Consider the following 22593-nt stretch of genomic DNA (forward strand, 5'->3'; position numbering starts at 1 on the left):
AATTTAAGTCTCTAACATAAGTTGTGGTATGTGTGTCCATTGAATAAACTTAAGATGTTAGTTATCTAAGGATCTCTCTCATATCTAAAATTTGATTTTTAAATTTGTTATTTTGCTTTGTCTAACACATGATGAAATTTGTCATCATAATTTCCAGGTCAATATCAATTTGTCCGACTTACGCCAATCATGATTGTAAGTATTTGAGTAAGGGTTTTCACTTTGGTCATTACTAATGTAACAATCCATTTTCGAGTTGAATTTTCCGGTTGCAATTATCTGGCATGTAGTACAAATGTGACCAACTACTACCTAAATCAACATGTTAGGGTAGGAAGAGTTACATCATTTACACTCATTTTATCAAACTTTTGAATCAACTTTAGCATTAAGGTGGTCTAGAGCGTTTACCACGTATAAGTGTCCCTTTTGAGAAGCTCACTCAATGGAGTTGCAGTCGATTCCCCATTCATAATGGTTTTACACCAAATCTCAGACGAGGGCCCATGCCTCATGAATATTTTGATTCATAAGTTCCCCACCTACAAATATGTCTTCTGTCATTCTTGGAGTATACAACATACTATTGTAAAAACTGTGGACTATTAACCATCTTTCCATTTCATGGTGGGGGCATAACTTGAGAATTTCTTTTAATCTCTCTCATGCTTCTTCTTATAGAAATTCCTCTTCCTTATGAGTAAAGATCATTGTTTGACTTCTTAACTTGGAAGTTTTGTTTGGTGGGAAGTAACTATAAAGGACCATGATTTTTAACTCATTCTATGTCCAAATGGAATCAGAAGTTAAGGACTATAGATATGGTCTAGCTCTATCCTTGAATGAAAACGGAAAAATTCTTAACTAGGTCGCCTCGTTGCCCACTCCATTTATTTTTAGTGTCTCAAAACTCAACAAAAAATAGACAAATGCTAGTTCTGATCATCTATCGGTAAACCACAAAACAAGTTTTATTGTACCATGGATATCATATATGGTTATATATAGTTTGACATTTGTTTACCTCTATAAGAGGTTGCACAATGTTGGAATGAGGTTCGACATTGTTAGTGGTTCTGTAGTCCTTATGAATGTGATTAGCTTTAACCATCACAAGTTGTTGGTATCTATGTCTAAAGTGCAAATATTGTTTGATTCCGTCGTTTGGGTCAGTTAAGTTCACAAGGGTTCGAGTTCATCGCATTCATTTGAAACGAAAAAAATGACTAATAAAAAAAATAGTAAAACGTATAATTCTAATTGGTGAAATTAGAAAATTTGATATCTAAAACTAGTCTATGTTGCAATAAAATTGAAAGGTAAAAATTATAGCGATGTTTGGCCCTGTCACTGAGGGAAAAAGGAAAAATTCTTAACATAATGACTTTGATGCCCGCTCTATTTATTTTCATAGTGTCACAAAATTGAACAAAAATAGACATAACCATGACTCATAAATGTAACCTTTTGTTTATCATTAGGAGAAAAAAGAAAATTCCAAATCAAAAAGGTGTATAGTAATGTCTCCAGACGATTTTATATTCTTTTATGTTCATAATTGCAAAACTGTTAAGGAAATATGAGATACTCTTGAAATGATATATTGAGCTTCTCCAAGTAATTGCAAAAGGAGATGAACACACGAGGAAAAGGAGATGAAGAATTTACTCTTACATTTATTTTTAAATTTAAAAATATTTGAATCTATACTGGAATATTTATCGCTTACCAATATCTAAGAGTTAAGAATTGGTGTCCAATCCTTATATAGAAAGATGAGAGCCTTCGTGAATTTTAGGAAAAATCCAAGAATAAGGAAATTATTGAGAAATTGAATGAGATAATTAAATTACTTAAAGATGAAGATAAAAACTTAGAAAATGAAGAATCATTAACTTCATCAAACTCTTATCATACAACTCCGGCGGTTTTCTTCAAAAGAACATACTCAATAGTTGAACAATCTTTCAAATATTAAACATGTATGAAGGAACCTTAGTTGTAAGAAGCTGTGAAGAAGAAGTATTTTCCAATGGAATCTTTGAAGGAATAAAAGATGTAGAAACATTAACCTCGAATAGAATGATAAGAGGGTCTTCTTCCAATGAATAAGACAAAGTGTTCTTAAGGCATCTTGCGAGGAAGATATTGAAGTTTCTCTGCCCTTTAGGGCTTCAATTTTGATGTTAGTCTTGTTTATTATAATTTATCATTTATCGCTTTAGTAATTGAGTCTCCGAATAAACTAGATAATTGAAAGATTTCTAGACGGACCAGATTAAATGGATGCATTTTTGGATGGATCAGATAATTGAATGATTTCCGGACGGGCTAGATATGAAAAGGTTCTGGAAGGACCAGAGATAATGATTTACATGTTTCAGAAGGACCAGATATAGTAGAGGAATTCCGAACAAACCAGGCACTAAAAAGGGTTATGGACAGACTAGAGATTATGAAGAAGTTCCCGACGGACCAGAGATAAATGAAATGTTCGGAATACTCATCTTCAACCAATGGGTTGATGGAGGTAAAAGTCATACTTAACCGGTGGGTTCATTTTGATACACATAAAACTAGTTTTGACTGATGGGGCAACGAAAAAATGTCTTTAACCGATAGGTTGATTAACTTTGACTGATAGGTCAATCAAAAACTATTTTCAACCGATGGGTTGATTAACTTTGACAAATGGGTCAAATAAACTTCTTTAAATTGATGGGTTGATTAACTTTTACTGATGGATCGGTAAAAACTGGTTTCGACCAATGGGTTGATGAGCTTTGACCGATGAGTTGATTAAATTTGATGGGTTGGATGTAATTGTTGTATGTTTATGTTTTGCTTTAGATCTTGTTTGGTTAATGATGATGGTGGATATTTATGGTGGGGGAAGGTTTTTTATTCTTTGGTTATGGTTGCAAATTTTATGGTTAGAGTTTATATGATTGGTTTTTTTTATTTTATTTACATGACAACTTCACGTGAAGACAAGAGTGGAAGAAAGGTAGTTTGAATTTGTGGGATTTTTAGGATGTGTTGATAAGGGTTTTTGTATGTGAGGTTTTCTACGTGGTAAAAGAGGGAACAAGGTTTTCAATATGATTGTGAATGTATACATAAGAGGAAAAATTATGTATGGATTTTTTAATGTGTGTAAATGAGTTAAATAAATTAGTGTGAAAAGAGTCCTATTTAATGTGTGTAAATGAGTTAAAAAAATTAGTGTAAAGGTAAAAAAAGAAAAAAATGCACTAAAAAAGAAAAAAAGTGGAATTTTAACCCGGAACCTTATATTTGTACTCCTTGAACTCTCACTTCACTACCAAATGGGGTATCATATTTATTGAAAATAGAATATGATTAAAATCCATATAATCGTAAAATAACTGGACAAATTTGAGGTATGACACCATGTAAAAGCACCCTTTTTCAATGAGTTTGAAAAATACTTGATTTTCAGGTTCTCATTGTAAGGTAAATCACTAGCCTCAGTCTGGTATCGGGCAACGTGTTCGACGTGGACTCACTAGTATCGCCAGCGAACTTGGTGAAATTTGGGACTTTCCAACCCTTAGGCAATTCAGTTTTCCTTACATACTCAGACAATAGGGATATATAGTTTGGCCTGTGGAGGCCTACGTTTGGGCCATTCTGGACCAAAACGTGTTCGACGATGTTGGTGATATTATCTTATACCCCCATGTTGTCCTGTCGGGCTTGTCTCAGAACTTGGTCGACATATTGGTTGCGTTGCACTAGGACCATGTTGAGGCCTTCTACCCTTTGATTATTTTCGGTAATCCTATTTTCTGGGGGGTAGCCCTTTGAGGAATGTTAGGCATTGAAGGCTGCGACATTGGTGGTGCCTAAAAAAAATCAGCAATCCTACCCATTTGGTGGGTAAACTGTTTAATGCTCATATTCGTGTTTTCTATAAGTGGGCTAAACATGTTCCTTATTTGTTGGGTAATTGTGTGAACCACATCGTGGTTGATTTCATTCATTAACTGTCTCATGACTTGGTTGATTTCATCCATTGGTTATGAACAAGAACTTTGGGGAGGAAAACACCCCATACCTCCTGGTGGTTGTTCTAGTTGGCCAAAGTTGCCCAAGGTGGATGCTAAAGCCAAATACAGGTTAAAGGGCGATGACGTTACCATCATGTTTTTAGAATATATTGACCTACTAGGGCGCATGCTTGCCATCATCATAGTTGGAATGCCATACAGTTGTTCCTTCCGAGGTAACGAGAAACCTAGACAAGGAGGCATCTGATCTCCTAAATTATGTCATTCCCAAGAAAACATTGGAGCGTTTGATGCTTGTGGTGTTGAAACTCCCAAATATGGTGGTACAGAATACACCACTCCTTGGCTTATGATAGTGGCCATCTCCTTGACCGAGGTTGAAGCCACATAAATGTCGCACTAGTAATCACTGGTTGTCCTACTAGGTTTGGAGTATTACTCTGGGAAGGGTTTTTGTTTTTTCGAGACATATTGGAAAGTCGCTTACCATTCCTCAAGTGCATACCACACGGAAGACCATAAAAAGGAAGACACTACAAAGAAAGTAACGTAAGGCACATCTTTTCTGCAAAAATATTCGCACAAAAGGGTCCCACCAGATGTTCCAAATTGTTTACCAGTGTTTTTGATAAATCATCACGAGTTTGAAAGTCTGTGAGATTAACTAGAAAAATCTTCAAAGCAGTTTGTGTAAATAATTTATGTGAACACATGTGCGTGTGAATTGAATGCAATGTAGAAAAAGAATTTAAATGAAGTCAGGTTGTGATAAATGATAAGGTAAAATGCAATAAATGACATTAAACAACACAAAGATAAATGTACATGTTCCGTTTAAAAAAGCAAAAACACTAAAAAAGAGTGGACGTAGACGCTTACATGTTTCTCACTCAACTGTTTCTCTCTTTGACTCAGGTACTCTAGTGGTATGGAGAGTATGTATGAAATTTTTTGACCCCTAATCCCATGTATGAGTCTTCTATTTATTTTATTTACAAAGTAAGCATCAACGACTTTTATGATTACTACGAGACTACTGCGTTTACTCCGCATTCAATCTTCATGTTCCAACTAGTGTACTTACATGTCTTCTAAGACACTCTATGTTCAAAACCCACGTTGAATGGTAACTATTTCCCACTTCTTCACAAACATTCGATGCTAACCGCTCCAACGTGATGTCGACGCTGCCTATCAAGGACTCAAGACTTATAAATTTACTAAGACTTTTACATCACAAGGCTTAATCGACTGTTCCTCTTGAAGGAATAAAGATATATGTCGATTGTCCTTCTCGAGATTCTGGACATGTTTCCAGGTTAGGGGGGACTTATCCCTAAGATTCATCCAAACCAAGTCTCACTATGTCGATAGCTCTGTCGATCCTTCGTTGTTGGTCTATCGACGACTTATCATTAATTCTCTTTTAAGGACACTTCATTAATGATTCCTCTTAGTAAATGTCTTTCATTAACATTATTGCCTTTCTAGTAGCTGAAAATCCAAGTGTAACAGCCTTACGTGAAAATTGAATTATGATAATTGTTGAATTATTTATTTCACCAAATTCATATTTCTTAATTGTTTTCATTTCTTATAATACGAGGTAACTATAATGTCCATTTAAACGTATGATTTATAAAACCCCCACTATCTTTTGCTTCTGTTTTTTATATGATCCCATGGTAACAAAATTGGCCTCGTAACATGTAATTTGTGTATCTGTTGGAAAAACTTTGATTTTATAAAAAAAAAAATTAAAAATGGTTTTAGGGAAATGGTTTATTCACCCCTCTCTAAATCATTTCATTTCCCATATCCTGCACCAACAAGTGGTATCAGAGCCTATTGTTTAGAAAGGTCTTTCCACGTCAAAAGTCGAGGATATAGGCTAGAAAGGGTGTGTTCAAATATAAGAATCTATACAATTATATAAATATTATGTTTCTTAGTTAATATATGTTGATTAAATGAATTTGAGTTATGTGAATCAATATAATAACATTATGTTAATAGTTTATATAATAATAAGTTATAATTTCAAGGGTTAATACATATCCCCCCGGCCATATGGGCGCATTTTGAAAAAAACCTGTAATTAAAAGTTTGATTTTTTTCCTTAACGTTTAAAGATTTCCTTAATTTTTCCCCTCATGAGATCTAGTTATCAGAATCTTTTTCGTGGCAGGATTTTTTTTAAAAAAACATTTAATGACATGGAAAGCTTAGTTGGTTTTTTTTAATCCAGGTTAGCTTTTTAGTTTTTCTTTTTATAAGATTTGAAAATTTAAAAGGTGAAATAATCCAAAAAATTTGCCAAAGACAAGATTCGGAACAGGTTCCCTCCCTTAAGGACAAGGCAATTGAACCTTTGGGTTACAACTTTCATTGTGATTAATATATCTTCCAATTATATTTATATTCAACTTCATTATCCTCCTACAAATTCATTATCAATCTCTCTATAACATCATCATCCTCCCATTTCTTAATCATCCAACTCATCAAACTTTGTGTAACATTGAACACAAAATATAAACATGTTATTATCACTTTATCAAATCCAAAATCTTTTTTCCCAAGTATTGGCTTTGGTATCAACATCATTTGCTGCTATTATTTATAATCTTGTTCATGTCATCACTTTCATTCATTCCATTTTGTTTCTATCAACAATAATGCTAACAACAGACACACAACAACTTGTGGTTTATGTCGTCTTGGAAGTTGTTTTAGTGTTTTGTTTTACTCATTATTCATGCTAATATGAGTAAAGAGTATCCAAGTTATTTGTCCTCTCACGCATTATATCAAAAACCTTATGTGTAGATTCAAAATCACCACCACCACCACCATCTTTCACAAACATATCAATCAACTCACAACCAACACGAACATGAGAATCAAAGTAATTTGTCTTCAAAGTAAAATCAAACAAACACAACTCAGTTTCAAAAAACCTCGAATTCAAACACATAAATGCTCAAATTGATGTAGTAAGCCAATTTTCATTGGAGAAAATCCCATCTTAAAGGGCTTTGGAGAAATCTCGATTGTTGTAAAGAAATTTGTCGAGGTGAGAGTTGTTGTTCGGATGCATGGTTTATGGAAATGGGAGGTGCTGAAATTGTTGTATTTTTGTTGTTTATATGATAATGATGATGACGAGTTTGAATTTTTGAGATTGAGATGAGAAGGAAGAGGAAGAGATAGGTTTATGTTTGAGATTGATATTTCTGAAATTTCTACTCACTTCTTGATGCAGGGAAAAGGATAAATATGAATTATGGGGTTATAGATAAAGGGCTTGATGAAGGTTAAGATCATGAAGGGAGAAGATGGATTTATTTAATAATAATATTTCATAGGATAGTAAAAAAAAGTGACTATACTATCCCAATGGTCAAGCTTCAAATGTTAGGGCAAATAATTCAAACATTTTTTTACTATTTTTTTTTCTTCAAAAACTACCGATATGACAAGGAAGAATATGTATTAATCCTCATTTCAATATGACTTTATCTAACCAGGATTAAGATGACAACATTTTGAGGTATATGTGCAGGAATGGCCACTTAGCCACATGACTTGAAGACTTTAAATATTTCAATTTTTTTTAGAAGGATGACTTATCATAAAGCTTAAGGCATCTGAATCTAATCAAAAGAAAACAAAAAAAGATTGCTAGAAGAAAGTAGAAGCATCTCCTTGAAGACATATTCTTCCAAGGTCATCACATTACTTGAAGACTTTAAATATTTCAATTTTGTTTAGAAGTTTTACTTATCATAATGCTTAAAACATCTTAATCTAATCAAAAGGAAACATGAAAGAATTGTTAGAAGAAAGTAGAATCATCTCCTTGAAGACATATTCTTCCAAGGTCATCACATGACTTGAAGACTTTAAATATTTCATTTTTTTAGAAGGTTGAATTATCATAAAGCGTAAAGCGTCTGAATCTAATCAAAAGGAAACATGAAAGGATTATTAGAAGAAAGTAAAAGCATCTTCTTTAAGAACTATTCTTCCATGGTCATCACATGACTTAAAGTCTTTAAATAGTTCAATATTGTTTAGAAGGCTGACTTATCCTAAATCTTAAATCATATGAATCTAATTAAAAGGAAACAAAAAAGGATTTTTAGAAGAAAGTATAAGCATTTCCTTCAAGACCTATTTTTCCAAGCTCATCACATGACTTGAAGACTTTAAATATTTCAATTTTTTTTTGAAGGAGGACTTACCATAAAGCTTAAAGCATCTCAATCTAATCAAAAGAAAACATAAAAAGGATTGTTAGAAGAAAGTAGAAGCATCTCCTTGAACACCTATTCTTCGAAGGTTAGCATATGACTTGAAGACTTTAAATGTTTCAATTTTGTTTATAAGGATGACTTATTGTAAGACCCTAATTTTGGTTCCCTTTGCCTTTGGGTGGGACCTCTTGTGAGTTGGTTTGAGATCACCAAGCATGCTTGAATTGTATATCATGGCTTTTCTAATTTTTATTCACTAACCAAAAGCACAAAAAATATGTCATTAACATCTCTTGTTTGTAGCTTGAGCAGTCACAAGGTCTAAAGCTTCTAGGAGACCCTATGTGCATTGATATGGCCAAGAGAAGATGAAGGCAAGCATGACTATGGTTCCCAAATCTCTCATCCATCAAATATGCCTCCAAAGTATCTCAATTCATCATTTTGATCAAAGCAAATCAAAGGGTTTGAAGTTTGTTTCTCAAGGAAACCCTAATCTATTTGTTCATCAACTGTGCCTTGCTCATGAAGCAACCTCAACCAATGGTAAAAAAATCAAGGGAAGTTCTTTCATTCATCATTTCATGCATATTTTAACTTATTTGAGTGTCCTCAATCATCAATTCATCAATATATGAGGTTTGGACTTGAGAAGTGGATCAGTCAATTCATCTGACTATTTTGAAATGCACTGAGACCTAACGTTTTATGTGTTTGTAAAATGGAGATGACCCAAAGAGAAAAAATGTTCTTAAGGACTATATGAACAACTTTCATGTTCATCGAAAATTTATTTGAAGCTTTGAAGGTCATCATCCATTCCAAGACATTATAGGTCATCTTGATTGAAACCCTAATTTTGGGTCAACTTCCCAAGGACATAACTCCTTCATTTTTTATGATTTTGAGGTGAGATCAAATTAATTGGAAATCTTAAGATGTATACGTCAAATGTTATGTTGAACAAAATTTCAAAATATCCAAAGAAACACATGTGATAATGCAAAACATTATAGGTCACTTTGGACCAAATGCATTGAAATGTGAAAAGTCCAACTTCAAGTGCCCATAACTTCTTCATTAAAAATTCAAATGATGCAAATTTTGAGTCCAAATTTATTATCTTGAAAATATATACAACTTTCATGTTGAAGAGTTTTTCATTTGGAGCTTGCATCATTGAGACAGAAGGATTTGAACTTTGGCCAATTTTGAAATTTTCACATATGCATGTTTTGCACCCTACACTTCAAGTTGAAGTTTCACTAATTTCCAAGGCCCAAATGGAGTTTTAATCAACATAACATTTTTTCCTTATGCAATAAGCTTTCCAACCATTACTCATAAGGTTGCGTTTCAAGTATGGATATGTCATTTTCGAAGACTTGGATGTAATAGTGCATTTTTGGAAAATCATTTCAATTGCCATGCATGAGCTAATACAGTCCAATCTGCACGTCCATTTTACTTGCATCATGCATTGGCTTTCATTTCCAGTTGGAATTGGGCCCTCCATGCGCCTGTACAGGCCCATGCATGAAGGCCCTTTCCATTCATGCAAGCTTTGGTTCATGCATTCAACATTGCTTCTCCTATAAATACAATGCCTTGGCCTCTCATTTTAGCAACCTTAAGGCACCCCAATTGTTGCTCAACTGAAATCCTAGCCATCACTAAAGGAACTAATCCATTTTTCTCCAAATTTTTCAGATCTGAATTTTGATTTCATTGATCAATCTTCAGATCTCAAAGTTCCTAAACCTTCTCTTCTTGATCCATAGTGCCTACTGTAAACAAAAGCATCCAAAGATCTTGACTCAAAGCCTTGCAATTCAAAGGTTTACTTCAACTGTTATTTGCTTCGAACCATCTTGTATAGTGCTCTATTTGCTTTGTTATTGTGTGATCTGAAGTCCTCTGCATAGAGGCAACATTGATATGCTTTCAATTTTTGAAAATCATGAAGTTCATATGAACACCACAAAATTTCCACTTCTGATTTCTGTTAATATAGAGATCTAGAATGAAATTGAGTGTTACAGGGGTGATGTACATCACCCCAGCTCTCGATTGATGCTTGGATCGTGCGTTTTGGTTGCCTTTTTAATTTCTGCAAATTTTGGTGTGGCCGGAGTTTGGCCAGAGAAGACGGTGACACTGGCCATCGTTTGGTCTCCAGATTCAATCAGGAGCGTTCATTGTGTTTTCTAGATGCAATCTCAACCGTTCCATGTTATGACTTATAATAATGCTACATATGATGCATTGACCAAGGAACATGGTGGGCGCGTGCGTATGGGCCTCATGATTTGCCAGCTCAATTAATGAGCTCAGATCCAATGGCTCACGCTTTTTCCTTATTTCTATTTTCTGATTTCATTTTATTTTTATTATTTTAATTCCTTTTCATTTTGAAAATTCATATCTCTCTCATTATTGGTCCAAAAATTATGGGACCAATTTCATTCTTCTCCTTTTAATTTCTACTTTCTAAAAATGATTTTTAATATTTTTTTTTATCATTTGATATTTTTTAGTAATTTTCTCTTTTCTGGTTATTTTTAATTCATTTAAAATAGTTTTTGATATTCAAAAAACACAAAAATATTTTTCTAACTCTTTGAATGATGATAGATCTATGAAAAATATTCTCATCAATTTATTAATTGATTTGAGATTTATTTGTGTTTTGTTTTGATTGATGTGGACCAAATGCAAAGAAATGAACAAATGAAGTTAGTTTCTAGGACTTCTCCTATGCAAATTGGAGTAAGAGGACCTTAAATGTTGAAGATGGATTAGAAGGACCAAATCTCTAAACCCATTCTTGTCCATTCTTGATTTACTTCATAGAACTTTTTGATGTGTGTGCTTTTGTGCTAGGGGATCCTATGTGAGCTCAAATTGAAGAACCATTGCCATTTTCATCCAAAGTGAAAGATACAAGAAACATTGGGGGTCTCCTAAGAGCTTGTTTGATTATGTTGATTGCTTGAGCTTACACTTATTTTGCTTGCATATTCCAAAGGATGGGAGCTACTTGGATCATCAATATGATCTCAAGAGAGGAACTCCATTTGTGGTCTTGTTTCTTATCCCTCATCTCTTGTATGATTAGGACTTTAGCCATTCTTCTTCTTCCCTCCACTCTAACCCAAGCCAAAACTTTTGTGCAAACATTTAACATTTCTTTTCAAACATTAGAAACCTAAGCCTTATGCTTTTGATTTTCAAACCTTTTCATAATACTTATTTTGAATTGAACCTTTAAATCAACTTTGACCATATTTTGTAAATACTTTTCATTGGTAAATATAACTCATTCAAATACTTTTGTGGTTTCAATGGCCGCTTTCTTAATCAAAACTTTTTCATAACCTTTAGCTATTAGGTTTGAGTTATCCTTGAGGTAGATGTAATACTCACCTATATCCTTAGTGATGGACAATGAGTCTTCCATGCTTATTATAAGGTTAACCCCTCATTAGCATGTTGAAGCTATCCTCACATGGTGGATTTGTAGTTTTAGGTTGAGTTTTCTCCCTTGGATAACAAAAGACCTTAAGGCTTTTGGACCAATCATTTCACCAACTCATTTTGAGATTTTTACCCCGAACTACGAGGTTTTGATCCTAATATTTTTTAAGATGGTACGTAGGCAATGGGTTTATCCATCCAAACACAAAAATGTAAATAATTTGTATATTCTCTTCTCATCTCTTCAATCATGTTTGCACAAACAAATTTTCACAAAATACCAACCTTACAACAAGTGTGAAAAGGGATCCCTAGGAGTACCTAAGATGTTTTGGGTGCTTAAAACCTTCCCATTGCATAACCAACCCCCTTACCCGGATCTCTGACATTTTTACTAGTTTTTTATTCGATAAAACTCTTAGGTTTTTGTTCGCTTTCTAACCATTCCTTTGGATAAATAGAAGTGCGGTGGCAACTCGACTTGTATGGTTTACCTTGGATTTAGTCAATATCTCTAATGGTAACGAATACCCCGCTATAGAAAAGTGGCGACTCTGCTGGGGAGGTTTGCCTAGTGGGTTTTGCCTACTTTTCACATTTTGTTGTATTGTATTGTATATTATTGTTGTGACATGTTTTTGTGCAATTTGGGATTACTGTATTGTATGTAATGATTGAATTGCTTGAATATTAATTCCTTCTATGCTTGGTGATCTTTGTGAGATGAGTTCTATACCCAAACTCGAGTGCACTTAGGATAGGAGAATGGCATAGTCTTGTTAACTTGTGTGGAGTTATTCCTTAGCAAGTTGACTTGCAAGCCCATTCACTTGGTAGAGGTCATGTTGGGATCAATAATGTCACACAAGTAGTTGTGGTTAGACATTACTCTTTCCAATATAGACCTTAGAAGCCAAGGACCTTAGTTTACCAAGCCCATCTTGGCCTATTCTTAGGATGTAGTGAGAAAGTCGTTCAAGTGTAAGATTTGATACGATTGTTACGCGATACTACACTCATAAGAGTCTCTCTTGAGAATATTCTTGGAATACGAGTAGTCTTTTATCCGATAATATCCGAAAGATGGGATGATGACTATGGGAACCTCTTGTAGAACATGCTTGGCAGGTTTAAAACCTAGTACACTCCCTTTGGGTGGTTCTTAACCGAGACTCCATGCTCGTGACTTGCAACAAACCCTTGATTCATGGTTGATCCGTTCTTGTATCCTTAATATCCCAAAGGCCATTAACTTTGCGCCGACTCCTAATGTTGTCAACAATCCTATGTCGCAGCATGGTAGAGCAAATGTTAACATGGTTGAAGGAGAAGTCAAATTAATCAAGGAGGTGTTGAAATTGAAGACTCCGCTGTTAGAAATCAAAGAATACTTGTTAAAGGCAGATGTTTTCCCCGGTTGTGGGAGCGGCTGTGTTAGGGTGTGTTGCACATAATGGGGGTTGTGTGAAGCTGCAGCAGGGTATCCAGGCCTTGCTCGACGATGGTATCCTTCAAGCTGAAGACCTATCTTCCCAAAGGTCTGTTGAAGGGGTTGTTGAAGGGGTTGTTGAGAATGCAGATGTTGATCCTCTCTTTCCTGAAGATGCTGAAGAATTTACAAATGTTGTTCCTGCTGATTTTGTAATGAATTCTTCTGATGTTGTTGCTGATATTCCAAACATTGTGCTTGATTCTGATGTACTTGTTGAACTTGATTCCGATGTTTCGGATGTTTGTACTTCAATAAATAAGATTTATGAGTATGACTGTGACGTTGCCACTATCACAATTTTCTACCCGACTACTCAGATCAGTGTGCCAGTAGCGCAACCGGTACCACCAGTACGACCGCATCAATCCACTATGACCATCACGACCCCTGGTCCTTTACCTTTCACCAGCGAAAGGGTAATTCCTTGGCATTACGGGGGGAGTGTGTACACGCACGATCATAGAGTGGAGCAACCACCGAAGATAGAAGAGGTGCAAGATCAGAAGTCTAAACCTGGAGTTGAGGTAAAAGATCCCGCAGTGGACAATGTTGGAATCGGGCGATTCACCAGAAGTGGTAGACTGTTCTCACCACCGGTTATCCAAGCTGATAGTGCTGACGCCGCGGCGAAGGCCAAGGGCAAGCAAGTTGTGAATAAGGGTACCTCTGCACCACATGCTGGCTCTGAGCCTGCTTTCGCGAAAGATGTGGACGAGCTTTTGAGAATCATAAAGAAAAGTGACTACAAGGTAGTCGATCAGTTGATTCAAATGCCGTCCAAGATATCCATTCTCTCACTCCTGCTGTGTTCGGAGGCACACAGGGAGGCACTCCTGAAGGTCCTTAATGCTGCATATGTGCCTCAGGAGATCTCAGTGAACCAACTAGAAGGGATCATTGTGAATGTTCATGCAAGCAACGGGTTGGGCTTTACTGATTCTGACTTGACGCCAGCTGGACGCGATCATAACAAGGCTTTGCACATTTCGATGGAGTGTAAAGACACTGTGCTATCCCATGTTCTGGTGGATACATGTTCCTCTCTCAATGTGCTACCCAAGAGAGCCCTGTCAAGGTTAGATGTAGAAGGTTTGATCTTGAAGCCTTCCGATCTTATGGTGAGAGCCTTCGATGGTTTTAAGAGGCCGGTGTTCGGAGAGGTAGAATTGCCAATTCAGATTGGATCACAAACCTTCAACACCGTCTTCTATGTGATGGATGTCAGTCCTTTGTATAGCTGCCTGTTGGGTCGTCCTTGGATCCATAATGTTGGGGCAGTCTCCTCGACCTTCCACAGAAGATCAAGTTCTCGGTCAACGGAAGAATTATCACTATCTGTGGTGAGGAGGATATTCTGATCAGTCACCTGTCTACATTCAAGTATGTAGAGGTAGAAGGTGAGATTCATGAGACCCTGTGTCAGGCCTTTGAGGCATTTCAAGTCAAGGAGGTAACTCTAGTGGAAGAGGTTGAAGCAGGTGCCTCTATTTCGTCCTTCAAGCAGGCACAAGCCTTGGCAAATTCAGGTGTTGCTCCAGGTTGGGGACGTCTATTGGATTTACCTATAAAGAAAGACAAGTTTGGGATTGGATATCAGTCAGCATTGACTTCTACAACTTCAATGCCTTAGACTCGTCAGGGGCCGATTACTTTCTCCAGTGCTGGCATCATTCAGTATGGCCAAATCTCTGCAATCAACAAAGAAGATGAGGATAGTGATTGCGACATTGACAACTGGTGCGTCCAAGGGTCCCGGTGAAGTTCTCCGCAATTGGTCTTCTGAAGAGATTATCCAAGTCACTCTTCTTGAAGAGTAATTTTCTTTGTTTATTCATGAATGTCCAAGTCTTATGTTCCGCCCAGGGCGTAATGACTCATTGTAGGGCTCATCTATGTGGATACCTGTATTTTTTATCATAAATAAAGGACGTCTTTTTGCATTCAAATATTTTGTTCACTGTCTTTCTATTTTTGCAATTTTCAAAAAAAAAAAATCAAAAAAAAATATTTGGCAATGTTTTGTTTAGTTTTCACTCCTTGTTCACACTCATAAGCACATACCATCACTCATGCAGATGCACGTCACTGAATCCTATTGATAACAGTTCTGCTATGGCTCGCTTCGACTTTGAAAATCCAATCTTTCAAGCTGAAGAAGAGGGTAATGAAGACTGTGAACTCCCTAAAGAACTTGCCAGGTTGTTAAAACAGGAGGAAAAGGTCATTCAACCGCATCAAGAGTCTATTGAAGTGATTAATCTCGGCACCGAGGACGTCAAGAGAGAAATCAAGATAGGGGTTGCCTTGGAAGATAATATGAAGAAAGGGCTGATTGAATTGCTGCGAGAGTATGTCGACATCTTCGCTTGGTCTTACCAAGACATGCCAGGGCTTGACACATACATTGTGGTACACCGTTTGCCTATCAAAGAGGATTGTCCTCCGGTCAAGCAGAAGCTCAGAAGAACAAGACCAGAGATGGATGTCAAGATAAAGGAAGAAGTGCAAAAACAGTTGGATGCAGGGTTTCTAGCAGTTACAAATTATCCGCCATGGGTTGCAAATATCGTTCCAGTACCTAAGAAGGATGGAAAGGTACGAATGTGTGTTGACTACTGGGATCTGAACATAGCTAGTCCTAAAGATGATTTCCCATTACCTCACATCGACATTTTGGTGGATAACACGGCTCAGTTCTCGATGTTCTCCTTCATGGATGGCTTTTCTGGCTATAATCAATTAAGATGGCACCAGAAGACATGGAGAAGACAACTTTCATAACCCCATGGGGCACCTCCTGCTACAGGGTGATGCCGTTTGGTCTGAAAAATGCTGGGGCAACATATCAACGAGCTATAGTAACTCTTTTCCATGATATGATTCATCATGAAATCGAGGTTTATGTTGATGATATGATTGTCAAATCTCAGACGGAAGAAGAACATTTGGTGAATTTGCAGAAACTGTTTGAGCGTTTGAGGAAATTCAAGTTGAGGTTGAATCCGAACAAGTGTACTTTCGGGGTGAGATCTGGAAAACTGTTGGGTTTTATTGTTAGTGAAAAAGGGATTGAGGTGGATCCGGCCAAAGTGAAAGCGATACAAGAAATGCATGAGCCAAGAACAGAAAAACAAGTTTGTGGTTTCTTAGGAAGGTTGAACTACATTGCAAGGTTCATCTCTCACCTAACAGCCACGTGTGAGTCAATATTCAAGTTGTTAAGAAAAGATCAGGCTATCAGGTGGAATGATGATTGCCAAAGGGATTTCGAAAAGATAAAAGAGTATTTGCAGAATCCTCCAATCCTTATGCCTCCAGTCCCAGGGAGACCACTGATTATGTATTTGACAGTACTTGATAATTCCATGGGTTGTGTTCTTGGTCAACACGATGAGACAGGTAGGAAAGAGCATGCCATCTACTACCTGAGTAAAAAATTCACAGATTGCGAGTCGAGATACTCAATGCTTGAAAAGACATGTTGTGCATTTGCATGGGCTGCTAAGTGATTGAGACAATACATGCTTACTCACACAACCTTATTGATCTCCAAAATGGATCCAGTCAAGTATATATTTGAGAAGCCAGCTCTCACCGGAAGGGTTGCTCGTTGGCAAATTGTACTAACAGAGTACGACATCCAGTATACATCCTAGAAAGCCATCAAAGGGAGTATTCTGTCAGATTATCTTGCTCAGCAGCCGATTGATGATTATGAGCCGATGAAGTTTGATTTTCCTGATGAAGACATCATGTTCCTCAAGATGAAAGACTGTGAAGAGCCAGTTGTTGAGGAGGGACCTGATCCAGATGAAAAGGGGACTTTAATGTTTGACGGGGCCGTCAATGCCAAAGGAAGTGGAATTGGTGTTGTCATTACCACTTCGAAAGGTACCCACATGCCTTTCACCGCTCGTCTGACTTTTGAGTGCACCAATAACGAAGCTGAGTATGAAGCGTGTATCTTGGGTATTGAGCAAGCCATTGATTTGAGAATCAAGACTCTGGACATCTTCGGAGATTCAGCTCTAGTGATCAATCAAGTGAATGGTGATTGGAATACTCTCCAGTCTAATTTGGTCCCCTACAGAGAGTACACGAGAAGACTGTTGACTTTCTTCACAACAGTTAAGATGTATCATATACCTCGTGATGAGAACTAGATGGCAGATGCTCTTGCTACTCCATCCTCCATGATCAAGGTGACTCGGTGGAACTATGCTCCTAGGATCGATGTTATGCGCCTTGATAGGGTCGCGTATGTGTTTGCTGCTGAACTGGTAGTTGATGACAAGCCCTGGTATCACGACATCAAGTGCTTTCTGAAGAATCAAGAGTACCCTGCAGGGGCATCTAACAATGATAGAAAGAATTTGAGAAGATTGGCAGGCAGTTTCTTCTTGAACAAAGATGATGTGTTGTATAAGAGGAACTTCGACATGGTTTTTCTCAGATGCGTGGATAGACACGAAGCGGACATGTTAATGCAGGAAGTTCATGAAGGATCCTTCGGTACTCATGCCGGCGGACATGCAATGGCTAAGAAATTGTTGAGAGCAGGTTATTCCTGGATGACCATGGCATCCGATTGTTTCAAATATGCTCGGAAGTGTCATAAAGGCCAGATTTATGCTGATAAGGTGCATGTGCTGCCAAATCCTCTGAATGTGATGTCTTCGTCGTGGCCGTTTGCCATGTGGGGCATTGATATGATTGGAAAGATTGAGCCGAATGCTTCCAATGGGCATCACTTCATCCTTGTTGCCATTGACTATTTCACCAAGTGGGTCGAAGCAGCGTCATTTGCGAAGGTCACCAGACATGTGGTTGCCCGATTCATTAAGAAAGAAATCATTTGTCGTTATGGGATTCCCGAAAGAATCATTATTGATAACGGTTCTAATCTCAATAACAAAATGATGAAGGAGTTGTGCAAGAACTTCAAAATTCAACATCACAATTCTTCCCCTTATCGTCCTAAGATGAACGGTGCTGTTGAGTCAGCAAATAAGAACATAAAGAAGATTGTGAAGAAGATGTTCGTTACATACAGAGATTGGCATGAGATGCTACCCTTCGCCTTGCATGGGTACCGTACTTCAGTATGTACGTCAACCGGGGCAACCCCTTACTCCCTTGTGTATGGTATGGAAGCAGTCCTACTCGTTGAAGTGGAGATTCCTTCTCTAAGAGTCCTACTGGATGTCAAGTTAGACGAAGCTGAGTGGATTCGGACAAGGTTCAATGAGTTGAGTGTTATCGAAGAGAAGCGAATGGCAACCATTTGTCATGGGAAATTGTATTAGAGTCGGATGAAGAGAGCCTTTGATCAGAAAGTGCGTCCTCGATGCTTCCAAGTCGGAGATTTGGTGTTGAAAAGGATCCTTCCTCCTCAGGCAGATCACAGGGGCAAGTGGACTCCTAACTATGATGGACCATATATCGTCACCAAGATTTTTGATGGTGGAGCCTTAATGCTTGCAACTATGGATGGTGAAGACTTCACTTCCCCTGTGAACTCAGACGCAGTTAAAAAATACTTCGCATAAAATAGATCCGTTGGACAATAAAAAGAATAGTCCAGGCAAAAAAATGGGCATCCCGGCGAACCAAGAAAATAAAAAAACGGTTCGGGCAAAAGTTAGGGATTAAAAATGAAAAGATTGTACACCCGATAAGTTGAAAACCTGAAAAGGCAACTTAGGCAAAAATGGGTATCTCGGTGGATTGAAAACCCGAAAGGGCGGTCCAGGCAAAAGTTAGGGATTAAGAGAATGACTGCGTTCTGAGTAGTTTTGAATCTCATCTCGTGTCGATAACTAGAAACTTTCGAAGGATAGGTAACAATCCAATCACTTTTTTCAGAAAGCTGATCATTTGGAGGATCTTGAAGACGAGCGAGTCATAGCAGAATTGGAACCCGATAGAAATCCATTTCACATTGCCATTAGATTAATTTCTGTTTTTATCTTTTGTGCAATTACCTCTTTCCAGGGATTGCTTCGTGATGTAAATGCCTATTTAGAGGCCATTCAATCAGTAAAATCATGTTATTCAGTATATCTTTATGTTCATTTTCATTTGACTATTTTGTTTGCAAAAAATGACGTCCGAATTTTTGATAAACGTTGCATCATGAAACATAAGAGCTTTACAGGTACATGCTTAATAAACATTTAAAATTGCTGTAAATTTTAAGTGCTTTGGATCGTCTATTCAGAACAGGTACACTCGGGGCATTTCCTTAAGGTTCCTAGCAGATGATCGCATATGTTTTTCTTCAACAATTGGCATTGGGTATCTTATCCCTGCAAAGTTGGTTCAAGCGTTGGATTCTTCAATCCCCAAAAGATTCTCACTACTGTACTTCCCCAAGTGTGTGTTTCAGATTATACACTCCCCAGTAGAGTCGATAGTGACAGACTGTATACCCCCAGCGGAGTTGACAGTGCCAGACTGTATCTTCCCAGCAGAAACGACTGCTCCTCAGAGTTCGGTGCCAGATCGATGATCTCGATGCTAGATCTATAGTCTCTTTTCTTGAAGCAGAATCTCGGTACCGTATCAGTGTTTTTTTCCCCGGTTGAGTCGTCTCTCTCGCAGATCATGCTTTCCAGAACCACCATCGCTCTCCTCAGCAGCAAGCTTTCAGTGCCATTCTCTCCCCAGTCAGAGTCTCGGTATTTTGTTATTGCCAGAACACCGTGTGGCCGGTCATTTCCCCTCAGACTTCATTGTGTTGTGTATCTCCAACAGCATTGCCTGGGTCCGGAAGATCGTGATCATTTCCCCAGCAGATTTCCTTGCCTCAGCTTGGCGTCCTCTATAACCTAGCATTTCGCATCCCTGCATGTAGAATCATATTGCATTACATCCTTCCAAATCGCGTAGCATTTCCATTTTCATGGAGCATTACGCCATTGAAAAATTCAAACATACGCATGTTAAAGCATAAGATATTCTCGGTATCCTAAGTGATAAGCCAAAAGTTTGTTTCCAGTGTGTAGCACCTCAAATTTGCACCTATCATTATGCATACATTTTCATATTAGGTCATAGCATATCATGACCCATTGCATAGCATTTGCATTGTCCCTCAGTTGCCTCAAGAGCAAGCAATCAAGAATTAGGTCAAACTAATCTCCTGATCAGTCAACCAAGCAAGCAAAGGAATTTCTCATTGAATCAAGGCCTTGGGGTTTGTCCAACAAGTTCACATGGTTTGGAGGTCTATTTGAAGTATTTTGGTCAAGGGTTGAGGGCTCAGAGGTCAGCAGTTCATACACAGATAGTCAAAAACCCTAAAAAAGTCAACTGTCAGTCAAAGCAGTGGATGGTGGTCATTCTTGTGGAATTTGGGCACCATGATCAATAATCAAGAGTTCATACAACTTGGAACATCATTTGAAGTCAAGTCCTCAAGGAATTAGGGTTTGGAAGTCATCAGTCAATGCACAATCAGACAGAAACCCTAAAAGTCAACTGTTGGTCAACTGTCCATTTAATCAGTGATTTGAGGATTGGAATTGGTTTGTGAGAGTTCATTCATGTCCAAATAGTCATCATATATCATGCCAAACACCATCATGGAAGAATTTGAAGCCAGATCAAAAATTTCCCAAAACGGAAACTGGGCCTGTAACTGAAACTTACCAAAAATGGAAAGTCTTGATCCTCAAACTTACATCTTGATACAAGCCTCAAATGAATTTTTGCCCAACATGAAAGTTGAAGATCTTGTTCTCCCATTTCCAAAAAGTCCTAGAACTCTCAATTCCCATGTGTGGTTGGCAAGTTATGATCGAATCGATTTCAGAAAATCTTGAACTTCAAAGGGCCATATCTCTCAAACCGTTTGGCCAATTTTGGTGGGGTTTTTTCCTACAAGTCACATTTGATCCCCTCTTTCCAAAAATATAAATTTCATGAGCCAAAACTTCACCAATCAAAATGGCATATTTTGACCTTTTTCATTTAAATGCAAGTTTGACCAAGAGTTGACTTTTTGATTTAAACATTTTTTTCAACATTTGGCCAATTGGAACAGCTCATAAATGTCATTTAGAATGAGTTTGCAAAGTCAAAATATGCAGTACATGAGGCCATGGCTTGGTTGCTTGAATTGTAAGAAAAGTACAAGTTTCACTATACCACTCCATGCTTGCATTTGAACCATGCCTTGGTACCTTCAAACAGAACTTTTAGAGGCCATTCTCTGTCAATTGAACACATCTTAGCAGCCTAAAACCTCAGAAAAAAGGGCCATGCTTGCTTACTTGAATTTTGGGACAAAAGGACAAAACCAACCATACCTCCATGCCTTAATTTGTACTGTCCAATAGCAGTTTGGACAACACTACTTTTCTGTCAAGAGAAAGGGCATGGCAGCCACAAAAAAGAGGGGGTAATGCAGCAGAAATTCATGAATGAACTTGGCCACACTTTCCTAAACCTGTCCAAGAGAACAAAGCCAAGTAACCCTGCCATGAAACCAACAGCAGGCCAGACTTGCCCTCTGATTTTTCACTCAAAACCTCACTTGCATTTTCTGTCCAAAAGATGTCCAAACACACAATGAACCTGACCTGGCCTGGCTTGAGATAGTCATCAAACACAAAACCACGAACCAACAGCTCCACCATCCTCCTTCTGTCATGAAACTGCACCAACCAAACCAGAAAACTGCACTGATGCACATACGCATCCTTGGCCACTCTTGAAAACTCTGCAGCAAGAAAACCCTTGCTCTCCCACCACAAAACAACACAGCAATGGCACACATGACACAGAGTTTCATTCATTGAAACTGCACCTTGGCTTTTCTTCCAAAGACCTGCTATCACCATCCAATTTGCAGCCACAATAAAAGATCGCAACACAAGAAAGAGCATGGCTGGTACTGTCACAAAAAAACAGCCACAAACCACACACTTCACTTGGGCATTTTAGCAAAACTGTGTCACAACTCAAGAGAGCACAAGACCAAAACTTTGGCCTGCAGAAAAACAATTCCTAACAGCAGAGTTTTATCATGACCAAACCTTCATAACAAACCATTCATCACTCATCCTAAAACTAACTCACCTTACCTTGCTATTTGTCTGTCCATACATAACAAAACACAGACCTTGCCATTTGCATTTTCCTGTCATCAAATAACAAAAGAACAAGCCACTGCAGCAGAAAAATCATGATTTCTCCTTGCCTTCATTTTGCCATTTTTCTGTACAAACACAACAAACCAACACCTTCTCTCAAAAACTAACCTAGCTATTGGCTTTGCATCTCAAATTCCCTGTCCAACATAAGAACACCAAACCCAACCTTGCCT

At 37.6% G+C, this 22593-nt stretch overlaps 1 non-coding gene across 1 annotated transcript; it reads left to right on the top strand.

Moving 5' to 3' along the window:
* The first annotated feature begins 619 nt into the window (after positions 1-619).
* LOC127109495 (small nucleolar RNA R71) lies at positions 620-729 on the top strand. The gene has a single exon (XR_007796773.1). It is a non-coding gene; the product is annotated as a small nucleolar RNA R71 (small nucleolar RNA).
* The last annotated feature ends 21864 nt before the right edge of the window (positions 730-22593 follow it).

This window comes from Lathyrus oleraceus, chromosome 7 (genome assembly GCF_024323335.1).
Source record: "Lathyrus oleraceus cultivar Zhongwan6 chromosome 7, CAAS_Psat_ZW6_1.0, whole genome shotgun sequence".
NCBI classification, from domain to species: domain Eukaryota; kingdom Viridiplantae; phylum Streptophyta; class Magnoliopsida; order Fabales; family Fabaceae; genus Lathyrus; species Lathyrus oleraceus.